The following is a 19,130-nucleotide window of genomic DNA, read 5'->3' on the forward strand; positions in this document are numbered from 1 at the left end:
GCTGCATCCACTTGACCCCTGCGAGCTTCTTAATCTCATCCGCCCACCTAACTTTCTGCCGCCCCCTGCTACGCTTTCCTTCCCTTGGAATCCAGTTTGTTACCCTCAGCGACCATCGGTTATCCTCTCTTCGCACTACATGTCCTGCCCATGTCCATTTCTTCTTCTTAATTTCCACTAGAATGTCGGTAACTTGAGTTATTTCTCTGACCCACTCTGCACGCTTTCTATCTCTTAATGTTACCCCTACCATTATTCGTTCCATAGCTCTCTGGGTTGTCCTCAACTTAAGTAGAACTTTCTTGGTTAGCCTCCACGTTTCAGCGAGTACAGGTAAGATGCAACTGTTATATACTTTCCTCTTGAGCGATACCGGTAAGCTGCTAGTCATAATCTGCGAGTGCTTGCCAAATGCGCTCCATCCCAATCTTATTCTTCTTGTTATTTCTTTTTCATGGTCCGGATCTGCGGTTACTACCTGTCCTAAGTAGATATATTCTTCTACTACTTCCAGTATTTCGGTACCAAATGTAAACTCCTGTTCCTTCCCGAGGCTGTTGAACATTACCTTAGTCTTCTGCATATTGATTTTCAAGCCTACCTTTCTACTTTTCCTGTCTAGGTCATCAATCATTATTTGCAGTTCATCCCCCGATTTGTTTAGCAAGGCAATGTCATCAGCAAATCGCAGATTACTGAGGTATTCTCCATCTACCCTTATCCCTAACTGCTCCCATTCCAAGTCTCTGAATACTTCCTCTAAACAAGCTGTGAATAGTACTGGGGAGATTGTGTCTCCTTGCTTAACACCTTTCTTTATGGGAATTTTGTTGCTTTCTTTATGTAGAACTATGGTTGCTGTGCAGCCACTATATATATCTTCCAGCACTTTCACATACGGCTCGTCTACCCCCTGATTTCGCAATGCCTGCATCACCGCCGACGTTTCAACTGAGTCAAATGCTTTTTCGTAATCAATGAATGCTATGTATAAGGGCTGGTTATATTCCGAGCATTTTTCTATCACCTGATTGATGGTATGGATACGATCGATAGTAGAGTACCGTTTCCGAAACCCTGCTTCATCCTTTGCTTGATTGCAGTCTAAGGTTGTCCTGATTCTATTAGCGATTACATTAGTAAATACCTTATACGTAACAGACAGTAAGCTGATTGGTCTGTAATTTTTAAGGTCCTTAGAGTCCCCTTTCTTGTGAATGAGGATAATGTTTGCATTCTTCCATGCTTCCGGTACCGCCGATGACACCAGGCACTGCGTATACAGGGTGGCCAGTTTTTCTAGCACAATATCCCCCCCGTCCTTCAGCAAATCTGTAGTTATCTGATCCTCCCCAGCTGATTTCCCCCTTTTCATAGTTTCTAGTGCTTTCTTGACCTCGTCCTTCGTCACTGGTGGAACGTCTGACTGTTTTTCCCTACCGCCAATCTCACTACGGTCCTGACTACTTTGGCTACTGTAGAGATCCGTATAGAACTCCTCGGCTACTTTGACTATCTTTTCTATATCAGTGATGACGTTGCCCGCCTTGTCCCTTATCGCATACATCTGGTTTTTGCCTATACCCAATTTCTTCTTTACCGCTTTAAGGCTTCGCCCGTTCTTTACAGCATGCTCAATTTTCTCCATGTTAAACTTCCTTATATCGACCACCTTGCGCTTATTGATTAGCTTTGATATCTCGGCCAATTCGATCCGGTCTGTTGGATTGGAAGCTTTCATACTCTGCCGTTTCTTAATCAAATCTTTCGTCTCCTTAGACAGCTTACCAGTATCCTCTCCAACTATCCTACCGCATACTTCTACCGCGCACTCAGTAATGATATCTCGGAAATTATTGTTCCTTGCCTCTAGGGTAATGTCGCCATCCTCAGTTAGAGCTGAATACCTATTCTGTAGCGAGATCCTGAACTCTTCTGCCCTCCCCCTCACCACTAATTCGTTGATGGGATTCTTTCTTACTAATCTATTGCGTTCCTTCTTCAGATTTAGGCTAATTCGGGACCTCACCATCCTGTGGTCACTACATCGAACTTTCCCGATTACCTCTACATCCTGCACAATGGCGGGGGTTGAACACATTATGAAGTCGATTTCATTTTTAGTCTCTCCGTTAGGACTTTTCCATGTCCATTTTCGGTTCTTCCGTTTGCTGAAGAAGGTATTCATAATTCGTAAGTTATTGCGCTCTGCAAACTCAACTAGTAACTCCCCCCTGCTATTCCTAGAACCAATGCCATAGTCACCTACTGCCTTGTCTCCTGCCTGTTTTTTCCCTACCTTGGCATTGAAGTGGCCCATTAGTACAGTATACTGCGTCTTTACTTTTCGCATTGCCGATTCCACATCTTTATAGAAGCTTTCAACTGCCTGGTCATCATAACTACATGTAGGTGCATAGGCCTGTACAACCATCAGTTTATACCGCTTATTAAGCCTAATTACGATGCCTGCAACCCTCTCATTAATACTATAGAATTCATCTATATTGCCCGCTATATACTTATTGACAAGGAAACCTACTCCTAGTTGTCGCCTCTCTGGTAAACCTCGATAACACAGTACATGCCCATCCTTCAGTACAGTATATGCCTCATTCGGCCTCCTAACCTCACTAAGCCCTATGACATCCCATTTCATGCCCTCTAGTTCCTCTAACAGCACTGCTTAACTAGCTTCACTAGCTAGGGTTCTTGCATTAAACGTTGCCAGGGTCAGTTTCCAATGGCGGCCTGTCCAGCAGAACCAGGCTTTCTTAGCACCCCCTGCTGCGTCACAGGTCTGACCGCCGCCGTGTCAGTTGTTCCGCAGCCGCTGGTGACTGAGGGCCGGGGTTTTATGGAGCTTATCATAGGAGGTTGTGGCCAATTACTGCACCAGGGTGGCCAACTCCTGTTCTGGTGAGGGAATGCGTTGCCGGAGGTGTTCACCGGCATCAGGTCGCACCCCAAACCTGTATATGCAAATTCCATCGACACGCGGATATTTTTTTTTGTCATGCGGTGGAGAATTGCGCGGCACCGGGATTTGAGCCCCGGTCCTCTTGCGTGCGAGGTGGATGTTCTACCTCTACGCCACCGCTGCAAGGTGCGGTGGCGTAGAGGTAGGCGTAGGTCTGATATTATGCGGTCGCCTTAACTAGCACAAGGCGTCTATAAATCATTGTTCGGCCATGTCATCTGCCAACTACCATCTGCCACGTGGTAGGTGCCACCTTCGCTATAGTCTAGGCACGGTTTTCGTTATATATGAAGTAAAGAAAGGAAGGGGACTAGGAATTAGGCGGCACTCGGAAATGAAAGCACTAGAGCTAGCACTGTGATAAGTCAATTGTTTCGCCAAAACCGCTGTTTTTTGTAGCGCAACCACCACATGCCAATAACGGTGGAGCCGCTACCAGTAAGTTGCGGTAGATACTACTGCTGAGTGTGATCGGCTGCGATTGCCATGTGATGAAAACAGTGTGCGCTCACGTGAATCTCATCACATACACCTATAAAGCTTTGTTCCCGATTGCATCACAACTTTTTTGTATTTTTTTTTTTGAAGTGAACATCCTGACCGCTGAAACGTGTCATCATGTGGACTGTGACTGCAAGAATATTACTCGAATAAAAACTGATCTCAAATTTTACCAGCGAGCTACCAGCGTTTGATGGCCTCTGGGGGCAGGCTTCACACAAGAAAATACTTATCAGTGATTGGTAGCACTTAATATTTTAAGTTTTTTTTCCTGCAATTGCAAAACACCAACGCATTGTAGTTACCTCCACCGTGACGTCAATATAGCTTTTGGTATGCATGTTTCTCGGTTGTCAGCTTTCCTTCTATTGTGTCACTGAACTGAATCACATTTTATCTTTGTTTCTTTCACAAGGTTGTGGACATAAACACGAAAGAAAGCCTGGGAGCCGGTGAGTGTGGTGAAATATGTATGCGGGGACCAACTGTCTTCAAAGCTTACATGGATATGCCTGAAGCGACTGCGAAGTGTTTTGACAAGGACTACTTTTTTGGCACTGGTAATAGTAGTGGCAGCATTACTTCACTCGCTGTTGTTGTTGTAGCGGTTATTTATTGTATGTACAAAAGGAAAGAAAAGATGTTTGCTAGCCCCGGTATCAGCTATCTTTTATCTGAAGCACCTGAACTGGGGCTGCGGAAATAAAGGGATAGCGAGGAGAAGGTAGAGGAAATCAAAGAGGTGATTGATAGGGAGAAAGAAAAGGGTAGGTAAAAATAAAAGAAATATATACACTATGGTACAGTATACAGTAGTTTGCTTCAGGCCCACCCGCAAATGTCTTTAGTCACTGAGCACCCTCGGCACATTGGACGGGCCTCCGCAATAGCTCTGCGTCCAGGCAACTGTTCACAACGCACGCACTGGCCCACTGTACAAAACACTGACGGCTGTCGTGGGCGATCGGCCGTTATTGTGGGAAATAGCACCCGTGGAGCGTTCAGTCACAGCGCGCACTAACTGGCGAGGTGAAATAGGCGGGTCATCAAGCCCGCCTGTTCGATGTACTCACACAGGCTCACGTGAGCTCGCTCGCGGACGCGCGCACAGCCCGGCGGCCACAGGAGCACAGCTACGCTGTCCGGGATTACCCCCTGCGCTCTGTAAGCCGCCAGCAACTCACGTCGTGGTTCGGCTAGCGTGGTGCAGCGCAGTAAAGATGTTCGAGTGTTTCTACCGCGCCACAGCCGTCACACACGTCACTAGTGGCAAGTCCGTGGCGCATCCGTCGTTCCCCAGGCCACACACATCCAATGCGCCTTTTTCCAGTCGGGATCAAATCGCATCCTTTGCAGACGCGTTTCGGTGGAGGTGGAAAGCAAGGCGTCCGTATGCTGAGCGATGTCAGTGTACGTTAAAGAACTTCAGGTGCTCAAAATTTCTCGAGCATCAGTATGGCGTCTTTCACAGACTGAGTCGCTTTTTGACATTAAGTCCCAGAAACAAAAAAAAAAAAAATATTTCATAATTACGTTTCACACTGATAGGCCTGTTCGGCATACATTTTTCTAATTGTCACGTTTACCTCGCTCAGTGTGTATAGGCTGATCACGAAAAATGCCCATAGTAGGATGGACACGCAGGAAGCCTAAAGGGCTGATTATGGATGGAGAAAGTTTAAATGTTACTGAGTGTTGAAATTAGGAAGAATTTGTAGTTCCTTCTATAGCAGCGGTGCATTGCTTGAGCATAAACGGTCTTGTATTTTTAGCTGGCGTACAATGCCCTGGTGTACACGTTTGGAAAGCTGTGATCATCCATCTACCACACCATTAAAAGACAAAAGTTCTTTATAAACAACCCACTGTAACAGGAGTGTGTAATGATTGGAGAACTTCATGAGTCCGAGGGATACCAATGTTTTCCGTAAATGGTGATCCCGTAATGAGGACAACTTGATCAACAGTCCCTTCATATAATTGATGATGCATGAAATATAGATTACAATTTTGAAACCCGTCTGCGATTTGAATGAGGGTACTGAGTTTTTCTTCCTGTCTAAAGCACATTGTGCTGATTATGTGAGCCGCCTAAAATGCGGAGGATTTGAGTTAGATCGAATTTATTTGCCCGCTAGCAATGTTCATAGCGTTACTTGCACATTTTCTATTGATTAACAAAGGAACAAGACACGAAAGCTTTTGTTATGCCTATTCGTTTGTTGCGCTACGTAACATGGAGTCATGTATTAATCGCGCATTGCCAACATGGAGCAGTTACTTTGGAGAAAAGGGGACATTTTGGGCCCCTTGTATATTGTGCAATGATAGACGCAGATTAAAAAGAAATGGCGAGTTCAGCTGAAATCTATTTTATTGTTAGTTTGATCCTAGTTGGATTGCCCTAGTTGAAAACCTATGCTTCGCTGTGTTAGAACACAAAAGAAATCTTGTGATGCTCGCTGCTTAAACGGCACACGGAATAAAAACAAAAACTTTGCTCCGAGATTTGCAGCGCAGATAGTAGCTATCGCATTGGGAGTGACCAAAACAATCCACTTTATGAACAGAATGAGCAGAAAGTAAGTATTTTAATGAATATTTCTCAAATCGCCATACCTAGTGGGCTCCTGTGAAAGCTCTGACAAAGCTGGATATCACGTCATGTCTACCTACCTTCCTCATGTCCTCCCTAGCCACCCCCGTTGCGAGCGGTCGCACCTGTTCATTTTTCCGTTCCTCCGCGGCATCACAAAGCAATAAAACTTGTTACTGGGCTAGTTGGTGATACATTCTAAGAATAAAAGGTAGCGCAAAAGGACGAGGACAGAAGAAGGGACACAAACACGAACGCTACTAACCACTGGTTTTATTTTTGCACTAGTTTACAATATATAGGCCTACACATCGCATGCCCACATGACAATCGGGCAACCGCAGCCTTTTTAACAGAAAAAGAAAATCTATTGACATATCTAATAATCGCTAAAAGACCGATAAAAAGACCATCAGCCGAGAAAGGGTATCAAAAGAAACCACCTAAAAAAAAAACCTAAAGAAAAAAAGAAAAACGAGCACACGCGCAAAGAACGGTACCTTTTTTGCAGATAGCTCTCCAGGAAAGCGCGCTCGGAAGAGTGTAAATTAATTGAAGCTTCGCTAATACAGTGATTCTCGTTTTTGTGAATGTGAAAAGCCTTCAGCAAAACTCTGGCATTTGTGCATAAGCTTCCGCCCAGAATCTTTGCCTCTATAAAGCGAGGCTCGAACTTGCACGCTAGGACGTGCGAAACCAAATTGGCGAATGTATCTTTTTGTGCTACGTTTATGGCATGCTCCCTTAAACGGTCATTCACCGTTTAACCGTCTGCCCTATAAAACTTCTTCCACAGGACAGGAGAATTAAGTAAACCCCTCCCAAACACATCTCACGAATTTTCCATCATGTCGCTTCTTGCAACCACGCTCAACATCCCCGCTTATGCGGGAGCACAGTTGGCCAACAAGCGGCACATTGTGCCTGCTGAACACTTTCTTGAGGTTATTAGAAACCTTGTGAACGTAAGGCATCACCTCATGTTTGGCCCCAGCGCGTTGAGTATCAGCCATCATTCGTCGAGGTTCAACTTTCTTTATTAGGGTTTCTCCGACTGCCGTTCTGACCAAACAAGGAAACCAAAAGCCAAAAGCCTGCAGACCTGGTTATCGAAACTAATTTGCATTTAGTGCGAATATGAGCCATTTATGAAGCGCCGATTCTAAGCAGAGCGAAGCAATGGATCTTTTTACAGTTTTACAAGTCTTGTAGTTTTACAGTTTTACAGTCTTACAAAGCGCACGGACGAACGTGCTTTTATTTTTTTTTTTGGCTGCCCGTGTTCATGCGCACCATTCATCGATCCCTCCCAGTGCGCACACAATTGTCCAAAATACGCGCCCTCTGTTTGCGTCCCCCTCGGCCTCCTTCGTATGCAGCATTCCACAGTTCGCAGCATTGTGCACGGTGCGACGTGGGGGAAACGACACTGTGTGTAGCCGGTCAAACAACTTCAGATGGGGGGGGCGGCGGCAGCTGAATTGAGGGGCCATGACGTTGCCGAGGGTAGATGGGATGTCACACCTGCCGGCTCACAGTCGGCAGCGCGCTGCCTCTAACCCGGCGGCCGCTCAGAAAACATGAAAATTCAGCCCTCCGCTCAAAACTAACCCCAAGTATGTGTCTGCACTAGCGTAATCGTGTCTTAAGCATACATTTGTGGTACTTTTTTAATATTCTTATATATTTGTTGAGTATACATTTAGGGATCCATAGGTAATGTGTCATCCTAGAAGTGTTCATCTTCTGGCTGCTAGAATAACAGGTAATGCTCTAGCATGTCGTTCAGAGGAAAAGTTGGTTCCAGAGAAAAAATTGACAAAGTGCCTGCATGTATTGCAGCGTGCGAGTGTTGTATCAGAGAGCACCAGCCTGATGCAGTCGTGCTGTTGAAATAACGTGTGTCCTATTGCCACTTTTGTGCCGCGCTGGGATCATTAAAGCACAGTGATATTTGTTCTCGGGCAGATGGAATCGAAGTACAACTTTAGCACCTTAGAAGGAAAATTTCGTCCTATGTGCCTATCATTTTATTTATTTTATTTATTTAGTACATACTGCAGGCCGTGAGGCCCAAGCAGGAGTGGATTACAAACAAGTTATTACGAGTGAGCAATAATACCAAGATGCGAACAAAACAAAGCACAAACAGCGGTAAATGAAAAAGATAATGGCACAGCATAACCAAAGCTAAACATGGTCATAAATCAGGTCAAGAGACTGTAGGCAGGTAGCTGGCAAGTTATTCCAATCACTGATGGTCTGCGGAAAGAAAGAGTGTTGAAATAACCTAGTCTTAGCAAAGTACGGGGTAAGAGAAAGGGGGTGAGAGTGTCGGGTTTGTCTGGTGTTCGATACTAGCAGGTACGGTGAAGAATCTATTCCAAGTTTATGGTTAAACAATAAGTATAAAAATTTCAGTCGAAGGAATTTTCGCCGGGATTGAAGGGTAGGTATTGAATTCGATTGCATCAGTGTAGAGACAGAGATTGTTCGACAGTACTGCGAAAACATGAAACGGACGGCTTTCCTTTGGATCCGCTCTAGAGCGTTTATGTTGGTGACAGTATACGGGTCCCATACAATACAGGCATACTCTAATTTAGTCCTTATAAAAGTTTCGTATGCTAATCTTTTAACTTTGAGAGGGGCATCCTTTAGCTTATGGCGCAACAAGCAAAGTTTTCGAAATGCAGACGAGCAAGTGTTAGAGATATGAGTGTTCCAGTTTAAGTTGCTTGTTAATGTCACACCAAGATATTTAAATTCGTTAACTTCAGCTATTAGACCGGAATCCAAAGAAAAAGAGTATTTTAACGGATTATGTTTTCTTGTAACACGTAGTAACACCGTCTTTTCCGAGTTTAGTTTCATTCCCCATTTACAACACCATGTGAATATGTTGTTAAGGGTCATGTTTAGTGCTACCTGGTCGTCAACTGACCGGATCTCATTAAAAGTAATGCAGTCATCAGCATACATGCGGATCTGCACAGGCTCATTAACTATATTGACAATATCATTGCAATATATCAAAAACAGCAGCGGCCCAAGAACACTGCCCTGAGGGATACCAGATGTAACCGGAAGAGCACAAGAACTTTCTCCGTTAATTGTAACATACTGTTTGCGTTGCAATAAATACATAGAAACCCAGGCAACTAGGAAATCGGGCAATCCTATCATTTGAAGTTTCTCTATTAGTTTGTTATGCGGTACTAGGTCGAACGCCTTGCTGTAATCCAAAAAAATTAAGTCTACCTGGCTGGTCCTATCCACGACGGAAGCAAGAAAGTGAAATAAAGTGACTAACTGTGTGACCGTAGAAAACCCTTTCCTGAAGCCATGCTGGTGTTCCGACAAAATGTTATTATCTTGGAGAAATTTAGAAATGAGGTCGGCTACGATATGCTCCATGAATTTACAAGAAGAGCATAATATAGATATGGGTCGGTAGTTAGATAATAAAAGTGGGTCCCCCTTCTTCAGGACGGGCACCACACGCGCAGTCTTCCAGTCTTCAGGTATGGATGCAGTTCTAATAGAAGCTCGAAATATCAAAACGAGAAACTTGCACAGTGTTTCAGCAAAACGGCGAAGGAATGCGCCTGGTATACCATCAGGTCCTGGAGAAGATTTAACTTTTAGTCTAAGCAGCATGTTCAATACCCCTTCGTTTGAAATCAAGTCGGTAACATTAAGGAAATGCGAGGGGAAAGTAGAAAGTGAAGGTCCAGCTGAAGTAGAGAAGACACTGTGGAAGTATTGGTTAAAGTTTTGTGTAATAATCTTAGGATTAGTTAAAACTGCACCGTTATGAGATATTTGTTGTACACTCCTTTTGTTTTCCTTCATAAAGTTCCAGAACCTTTGAGGATCCTCAGAAATAAAGTTCGGGGGGGTTACACATTATTGCTCGTAGCAGTCGGGACCAACCAATACAGAAATACGCCATCGCAATTCTATTGACTAAAGTATTAAAGGTGGTAGATTTTGAGTTGTGTGAAATTGTCTTTAGGCATGAAGGTTAATTCAGACTTTCGCTCTTATAGAATGCTGTGTGATGGGCTTACAAAACGCACCGCGTATCTGCAGCGCGTACCAGTAAAGTATATACAGATAAAATACAAAGACATCTTGGCGATTGCATATTTAATTGTAGTAGAGATAAATGTTATGGCTATATAGTCAAACATTAGGCAATGACAGGTAACATTTAAAACTTCATTTTTAATGTAGAAAACCAAGGATGCCGACGTAGCGGGGAAATGGTCGGCGTTCTTATTAACGTGTCTCCGTTTTCTACATTTTCTGCAATACAATTGAGCTAGGGTGCGCGAGAGATAGCAGGAAGTGGATGTCATGTCCAACCACATTTGCTTTAAGCTTAATTCACTTTATAGATAAAGAACATCGGGAATTCCACGGTTAATCTATATCGAGGCAACCTTTTGTACCCCAAAATGATAAATCCGTCAACATTTCACTTAACCATAGACACGTTACAAAGGTGTAGTGTCAATATCAGAAACTCGCTTATCGCAGGTGACACCGGCTACTACACAGAAGCAGGCCACATCTATGTGGCGGGTCGCATCAAGGACATCATCAAATGTATGGACCAACAGGTGGCACCAGCGGAGCTCGAAACGCTGCTCCTCTCACACCAGGACATTGCAGAAGTGGTTGTGGCCGGTGTGCCCCACCCCTTATTCGGAGAGGCTGCCAGAGCTTTTGTGGTGCTTAGAGACGGTCGCAGCCAGGATGAAGAGACTAAGAAGAATTTGAAGAGATATTTAGAAGGTGAGGGAAACCTGCTTGAACAATGCGAGACGCATGTCCTCTATTTCGCCCAATCGTATGGTGTCACCACCTCAGAGCAGAATGGCTTATTGAACTATGTACTAAACAAATGTGTTCAACATAAACAATATTGCATGGTACACCCTGTGCACAAACAAAAATAACAATTACGCTGCGCGCGGGAAATGAAGTATGCACAGGTTGTGGGGAAACGTTTGGTGTGCAAACATTTTATGTAAAAGAAAGGTCACCAATGTGCGCCCAAAGGTCCCAAATTCCCGAGAGTATGCTACGAATACGAAAATATTACCGATTTACTGCAAACATTTTATGTCCTTACGTTCTACCATGACAGCTTTATACTATAAACCCCCACCAGCACAGAAATCGCATCAAATTATCCGTCGTTGCGAAGTCTCCACTTCTGAAGTATTTGAGTGCTCCGTGTAAGTCGGTTTGAACCCTGCTGCAGAAGCTGTGTTTCGATAACGGGGAGAAATGAAGGATGTTCGCAAAGCGGCTGTGAACGACCTAATGGATGTGAGCGCAAAAGGAAGCTACGTCGTCTAAATTACCGGTCGTCTACTGCTGTGTTTCTCTTAGCCGATGTTGGTTAGAGGTGTCAAAACCTGTATCCGATACCGTGCCATAAACGTGTTCACGTGCACCCTTAAAAAAGAATAGATTATTCATATGCACCTGTCCAAAAAGCAAACAGTTCGAAAATAATTCTTAAACAACTGAATGAAATATAAGAATAGGATAACCAAAGTTTGGTTTAGTTTGGTTTGTGGGGTGTAACGTGCTTAAGTAACTCAGGCTATCAGAGACGACGCAGTGGAGGACTCCGGAAATTTCGGCCACCTGAGGGTCTTTAACGTGCACTTACATCGCACAGCTAATGGGCGCTTGCTTTTCGCCTCCATCGAAAAGCAGTCACTGCGGCCGGGATTCGATTACGTATCCTTTGGAACAGTGGTCGAGCGCCGTAACCATGGCGCCACCCCGAATTAGTAGTTAGGATAATTTTTCTAATTTACCAAATATTGCCTTTAGACAATAAATGTGATTTGCAGAGTTGCAGAGCTCCTTCTAAAACCCCCATTACATTTATTTCTGATAAAGAAAACATCACTTGTGTCGTTTTCCATGCTCTAAAGAAAGCTCGCGAAATGACAAAAATATCTCATAATATTCTAGCGTTTATCGTACGAAAGGGTCCATACGCTATACTAAAGGTCTCTATTCACTGAAGCCCAGGTTCGGAGCAGCACATTCGTGGCTCACGAATGCGTCAGTCACGTGATATTTTTGCATTTCGCGGCCTCTTTTTAGAGCATAGAAAAACGACACACGTGAATTTTCTTTACCGGAAATAAATGAAATGGGGGTCTTAGAAGGACGTCTCCAACCTTGCAAATCACATTTGTTATTTAAAGGCAGTAGTTAGTAAATTAGAAAAATTATTTTAGCTACCTGATAGTTAATTGCAAAACAAAACATTGCCTGTGGTGCGCCAGATGGCTTGAAGCTGTATACAGGTGGTTTCTCTGGCCTATCTACAATGTTTCATTTTTTACCCCTTGGCTAAAGATAGCTTGGACACCCTATATATATATATATATATATATATATATATATATATATTTATTTATATTTATATACCCTATAAATATATATATATTTATTACTACCTTGAAGAAGAACGGTCCACCGTCCTAAGCTGTAGTTAGAATAAAAATTGATAATCGGGAAAGTTGTGTGGCATCCTGTTTGAATTTAATTTTGGCCCATTAAACACAAGCAAAACATGTCTCTCTCTCTCTATATATATATATATATACATATATATATATATATACATATATATATAGCAGGGGGGACAGCGGCCGATGTAGCTCAGTTGGAAGAGCACCGGACGCGTTATTCGGAGGTCGTGGGTTCGGATCCCACCATCGGCACGTTGTTCTTTCTTCTACTTTGTGTTGAATTATCTTTCCTCTAAACACATTACATTTACTAATTTCTGTGATTATCCAAGTAAACATTATAAAAAAAAAAAAAGACCTAAAGTACCATCCCCAACCCCAACGCTTTCCTTGGCCTCGCCGACTGTTGGCTTCTTTCCTTCATTATTATAACGAGCACCCTCATTTCCCCTTGACTGATCTGCTTGTAGCTTACGGGGGTCTCGGTTCTGGCAGTCTTGAAGCCATAGGTAGCGTAAGAGGGTTCTAGCAGAGCTTTCGCCCTCGTTCTTGATCACGTTCTACGTGACGCTGGCGGTAACAAAGGACGTCCCACGTCCGCCGCTATGGCTGAGGGTGGCGCTGGTGAACACTCTCAAGGTTCGTATACAGACAACATAAATACCCAAGAAAGTAGCAGGGGGGACAGCGGCCGATGTAGCTCAGTTGGAAGAGCACCGGACGCGTTATTCGGAGGTCGTGGGTTCGGATCCCACCATCGGCACGTTGTTCTTTCTTCTACTTTGTGTTGAATTATCTTTCCTCTAAACACATTACATTTACTAATTTCTGTGATTATCCAAGTAAACATTATAAAAAAAAAAAGACCTAAAGTACCATCCCCAACCCCAACGCTTTCCTTGGCCTCGCCGACTGTTGGCTTCTTTCCTTCTTTATTATAACGAGCACCCTCATTTCCCCTTGACTGATCTGCTTGTAGCTTACGGGGGTCTCGGTTCTGGCAGTCTTGAAGCCATAGGTAGCGTAAGAGGGTTCTAGCAGAGCTTTCGCCCTCGTTCTTGATCACGTTCTACGTGACGCTGGCGGTAACAAAGGACGTCCCACGTCCGCCGCTATGGCTGAGGGTGGCGCTGGTGAACACTCTCAAGGTTCGTATACAGACAACATAAATACCCAAGAAAGTAGCAGGGGGGACAGCGGCCGATGTAGCTCAGTTGGAAGAGCACCGGACGCGTTATTCGGAGGTCGTGGGTTCGGATCCCACCATCGGCACGTTGTTCTTTCTTCTACTTTGTGTTGAATTATCTTTCCTCTAAACACATTACATTTACTAATTTCTGTGATTATCCAAGTAAACATTATAAAAAAAAAAAAAGACCTAAAGTACCATCCCCAACCCCAACGCTTTCCTTGGCCTCGCCGACTGTTGGCTTCTTTCCTTCATTATTATAACGAGCACCCTCATTTCCCCTTGACTGATCTGCTTGTAGCTTACGGGGGTCTCGGTTCTGGCAGTCTTGAAGCCATAGGTAGCGTAAGAGGGTTCTAGCAGAGCTTTCGCCCTCGTTCTTGATCAAGTTCTACGTGACGCTGGCGGTAACAAAGGACGTCCCACGTCCGCCGCTATGGCTGAGGGTGGCGCTGGTGAACACTCTCAAGGTTCGTATACAGACAACATAAATACCCAAGAAAGTAGCAGGGGGGACAGCGGCCGATGTAGCTCAGTTGGAAGAGCACCGGACGCGTTATTCGGAGATCGTGGGTTCGGATCCCACCATCGGCACGTTGTTCTTTCTTCTACTTTGTGTTGAATTATCTTTCCTCTAAACACATTACATTTACTAATTTCTGTGATTATCCAAGTAAACATTATAAAAAAAAAAAAAGACCTAAAGTACCATCCCCAACCCCAACGCTTTCCTTGGCCTCGCCGACTGTTGGCTTCTTTCCTTCATTATATATATATATATATATACTAAGAAAGTTGAAAAATGCTGACCGAGCTTACGTGTCAAGGCAGTATTGACGTAATCATCATCATCATTAACAACCTACTATACCCAAAACATGCCGAAGGCCTCTCCCATTTTCCTCCAATTAACCCGTTCCTGTGCTCCTTAACCTCATCCACCCACCTAATTTTCTGCCGTCCCTACAGCCCTTTCCTTCCCTTGGACTCCAACTCGTTAGTCATAGATTCCATCGTTTGTCTTCTGTTTGCGCTACATGTCATTTCCATGCCCATTTATTGTTTAATTTCAACTAGAATATCAGTATTTTGGGGTATTTTTCTGACCCACTGTGCAAACTTACTATCTCTTAACTTTACACCTACCATTTTTCGTTCCGTAGTACTCTGCTTTATCCTGATCTTAATTAAATCCTTTAAATTATTCTCAAAGTTTCAGTCCCATAGAGACTATCCTACAATTTACTCTTGAGCTATACCGGTAAGCTGCTGGCCATATTGTTAGAGTACTTTCAAAATGAAGTTCATTCCTATCTTATTTTCCTAGTTATTTCCCTTTCGTGGTCCAGATTTGCACTCACTACCAGTCCGAAGTAGACATATTCGTCTACCACTTCCAGCGCACGCTATCTAACGTAAACTGCTGTTCCTTCTCTTGGCTCTTCAACCTCATCTTAGTTTTCTGCATAATAATTTTCAAGCCTGCCTTTTTACTTTTCCTGTCTAGGTTTTTAATTATTCTCTGCAGTTTGTTCCCAGAGTTGCATAAAAAGGCGATGTCTTCAGCAAATTGCAGATTACCTAGATATTTACCCCGACCCTGATGCCTACCTGCTCTCATTCCAAATCTTTAAATACACCATCTAGCCAAGCTGTAATAACATTGGGGAGATGTGTCTCCTCGCCTGTACCTTTCTAATAGGAACTTCATTACGTTCATATTTGGCTCTACCTGCACCCTGATCTCGCAATGCCTGCATGACCTGCGAGGTTCGACCTAGTCAACTGCTTTTTCGTATTCAATCATTGCTATGTAACAGGGGCTGGTTATATTCTGAACACGTTTCTATTATCTGGTTGATAGTGTGAATGGGAGCGATGGTAGAGTACCGCTTGCGAAATTCTGCTTGATTATTTGGTTGATTAAATGTAAGGTTCCAAGAGACAGTAAGTTTAAAGGATATTAAGATTATTGGCCTTCAGTTTTTCACGTCGTTAGCATCCCCTTTCTTCTGAATTAAGATAATTTTAGCATTCTTCCATGACTGTGGTATTTTCAATATCATTAAGCATTGCATATACATAGTGATCAGTGTTTCAAGCCCGATATCCCCTCCGTCCTACAACAAAGCTGAAGCTCACCTGCTGCTTTCCCCCTTTTCACGGCATGTAAGGCTTTCTTAACCTCGTTTATCGTTAGTTGCCGAACGTCTGATGCTCTTCAGTTCTGCTAATTTGATTATGTCCCGACTACTTCGGCTACTACAGAGGTCCGTATTGAACTCCTCGGGTACTTTGAATATCTTCTCCATGTTAGCAATGGCATTGCCCGCCCTGTCCCTCAGTGATGCTTCTGATTTTTGACTATGGGTAATTTCCTCTTAGTTGCTATCATGCTACGACCATTCTTTAGTGCGTGCTCAGTTTTTCATGTTATACTTCCTCATGTTATCCACCTTGTCGTTTTTGATTAGCTTTGATATTTATGCCAGTTCTATCCGGTCTGTTGGGTTGGATCATTTGATACTTTGGCGTTTCTTAATCAAGACTTTAGTCTCCTGAGATAAATTACGGGTATCATTTGTAGTAATTCTACATCCTACTTCTACCGTCTGCTCCGCAATTATATCTCCGGAAATGTTCATTGCTTCTAGGCTCTGGTCGGCAACCTCGATTAGCAGCGAATATTTGTTCTGCTACAAGGTCCTGAATTCTTCTGCTTTTCCTTTTACCGCTAGTTCACTGATGGACTTCTACCTCACTAGTCTGTTCTGCTCCCTCTTCAAATCCAGATTATTTCAAAACCTTACCATCTGTTGTTGAGTGCATCGAAGCTTTCTGCTTACCGCAACATCCTGCATAATTCAAGGGATATAGCAGAATATACATCCAATTTCATTCTTATTCTCCTATGTAGTGCTCTCAATGTGCACTTCTGGTTCTTCCATTTGGTCCAGAAGGTATTCGTGATTCGCTAGTTATTTCGTTCAGCAAACTCAACTAATACTTCCACTTGCTAATCCTCAACCCAGTACCACTGTTGCCCACTTACCTGTCTCCAGCTTGCTTTTTGCCTACTTTTGCATTGAAGTCGCCCATCAGAACCCTATACTGCTTTTGTAATTTTTCTATTGCAATTCTATATCCTCACTGAAGCTTTCGTCTGCTGGTCATCATGACTTATAACGGCTTATTTGGCTTAATTGCGCTGCCTGCCATCCTCTCAATAATGCTATAGAATTCACCAATATTGTCAGCCAAATCCTTGTTAACAAGGAAACCTACTTCTACTTCTCGTCTCTACGGCAAATCTTGATAACACAGTACATGCCGGGCTACAGTACAGTATATGCCCCATTCAACTTCCTAACTTCCCTAGTCTTATGATATCTCATTTCATACCCAGTAGTTCTATTAACAGTAATGCTAAACTAGCCTCATTGGCTACAGTTTCGAGCGTTAAACGTTGCCAGGGTCAGTTTCCTTGAAGCCTTGAAGTACTTCTCTGATATTAGCGCAGACACTGCAAAAAAGTAGGACAGAATTGCGCATATCTAAATAGTTATATCAAGCGCGTATGGCACCAGGAGATATGCCATCGCAAAGCGATATGCTAAATGTTGATTTTTAACAACATGCTACTAATATCCGACCCAAATCCGCGGCATCCAAAACAAATGACAAAAAGCGGTGAAAATCTTGTTACGCAGAACTTTAGGACCAGGAGCCTTTACTAATCTGCTACAAGCTGTTAAATTATTCTAAGAAAAACAGTCTTATAAGCTGTTATTGGTATATGGTTGATTTTCCTTAGAAAAAGTGTTTTATCGTTTTAAACTGATTGCAAGGCGACCACTACACAATGCAAATCTAAATTTTACAGGACTGGTTGCTCACTACAAACAACTTCACGGAGGAATCGAATTCTTGGACAAGCTCCCAGCTACCGACACAGGCAAGCCTCTGCGCCGAAAACTATGCGAGGCATACCTGAAGAGGACTATGGAAGCTGCGTGAAAGTGAAATAGTTCTGAAATAAATGCACGAGCACAGATATCCCCTGCGTTTCATCCCTTAAGTGTCGTTTCGCTTTAGTCCGAAGTCCTTGGAGTCAAAAGCGAAATATTTCCGCGAACTGTTCAGATGGTTATTTGTTCTCTGTCGACACCGCAAGCATGCGGCCTTATCATTGTGAATATAGAGCACGAATTCCTTCTGTATATTTTGTTATTTATGCTCGCTGTCACGAGATGCGGCTTTATTACTTAATTTGTGACGGCAGATGATTCGAAATGTATCTCGAACGATTCCAGCCACGCTCTAGCATTTCTACAATGTTCTCGGTTATGCTAGTTACAGTACGCTGTTTTATATAGACGTTTCAATGCCGCTTCTAAATTGAGCGTTGACGAGTGAAAGTGGCAATGTTTGATCGACGGCCGCTGAGCACTATTGTTGCTACCGCCGATGCTGATTGGTTAGTTTTTTGGGGCGCACGTCAGCCAAATAAAGAGTTACATTAAGTGCTTCTACACCTGCTTGCTCAGTCTTGATCGCGGCATTGTCACCCCGCGTGACATATCGTGGAGGTGTTCAATCCCGACACGGTGACGTATACCGAAGATGGCACACGTCGAGCAGAAAGCACCCTTGGTTTTCGTCCAACCCCGTGAGCCCCCCTGCTTCCAAGGAAAACCGGACGATGGTGCAGAAGACTGGCTCGGTCTGCTCGAACGCGCGGCAAAGTTGAACGCCTGGAACGACGGCAAATCTACTTTGCTCTTGAAGGATCTACCCGTATATGGTTCGAAAATCACAAACAGCTTTGAAAGATTGGAATATTTTCAAGACTGAGTTTTTGAAGGCTTTTGCGAGTATCATTCGCAAAGAACGAGCCCAGGCCCCTCTTAATTCAAGACTTCAATTTCCAAATGAGCCTATCCTGATTTACACTGAGTAGATGAAGCGCCTCCTTCACCGCGGCGCGCCGACCCTAAGATGACCGAAGATGAGAGAGGGCAATTTTGTAATGCAAGGCATTAAAAGTCCATTTTTTGAGCGCTTTTCAAACATAGACAAAAAATCGAGGCCGGATTTGAAATCAAAGTCTATCGGCATCTCGAAGCCGATAGACACCTGGATGCGCCACTGCGAATGGCCACTCGAGCCGGCCTGCTCAAGTCACTACAGCAACGCGAGGGAAGACAGATTTCGCGACCTTAGCCGAGAGATCATCCGAGAAGAACTCCACCGGTTGCTGCTGCCCTCCCAACAACCGCAGGTGACGACGCTCGAGGACGTCGGCCGTGAAGACGTCAAGCAGGCACTTGGTGTTCCTCAAGTGATGGCTCC

At 43.8% G+C, this 19,130-nt stretch overlaps 1 pseudogene; it reads left to right on the top strand.

Annotated features, from left to right (window-relative positions):
• The window catches only part of LOC146188404 (luciferin 4-monooxygenase-like), a 95,053-nt pseudogene extending 77,258 nt beyond the window's left edge, over nucleotides 1-17,795 (top strand).
• The last annotated feature ends 1,335 nt before the right edge of the window (nucleotides 17,796-19,130 follow it).

This window comes from Amblyomma maculatum, chromosome 5 (genome assembly GCF_055883805.1).
Source record: "Amblyomma maculatum isolate TAMU_Amacu chromosome 5, ASM5588380v1, whole genome shotgun sequence".
In the NCBI taxonomy this organism is placed as follows: domain Eukaryota; kingdom Metazoa; phylum Arthropoda; class Arachnida; order Ixodida; family Ixodidae; genus Amblyomma; species Amblyomma maculatum.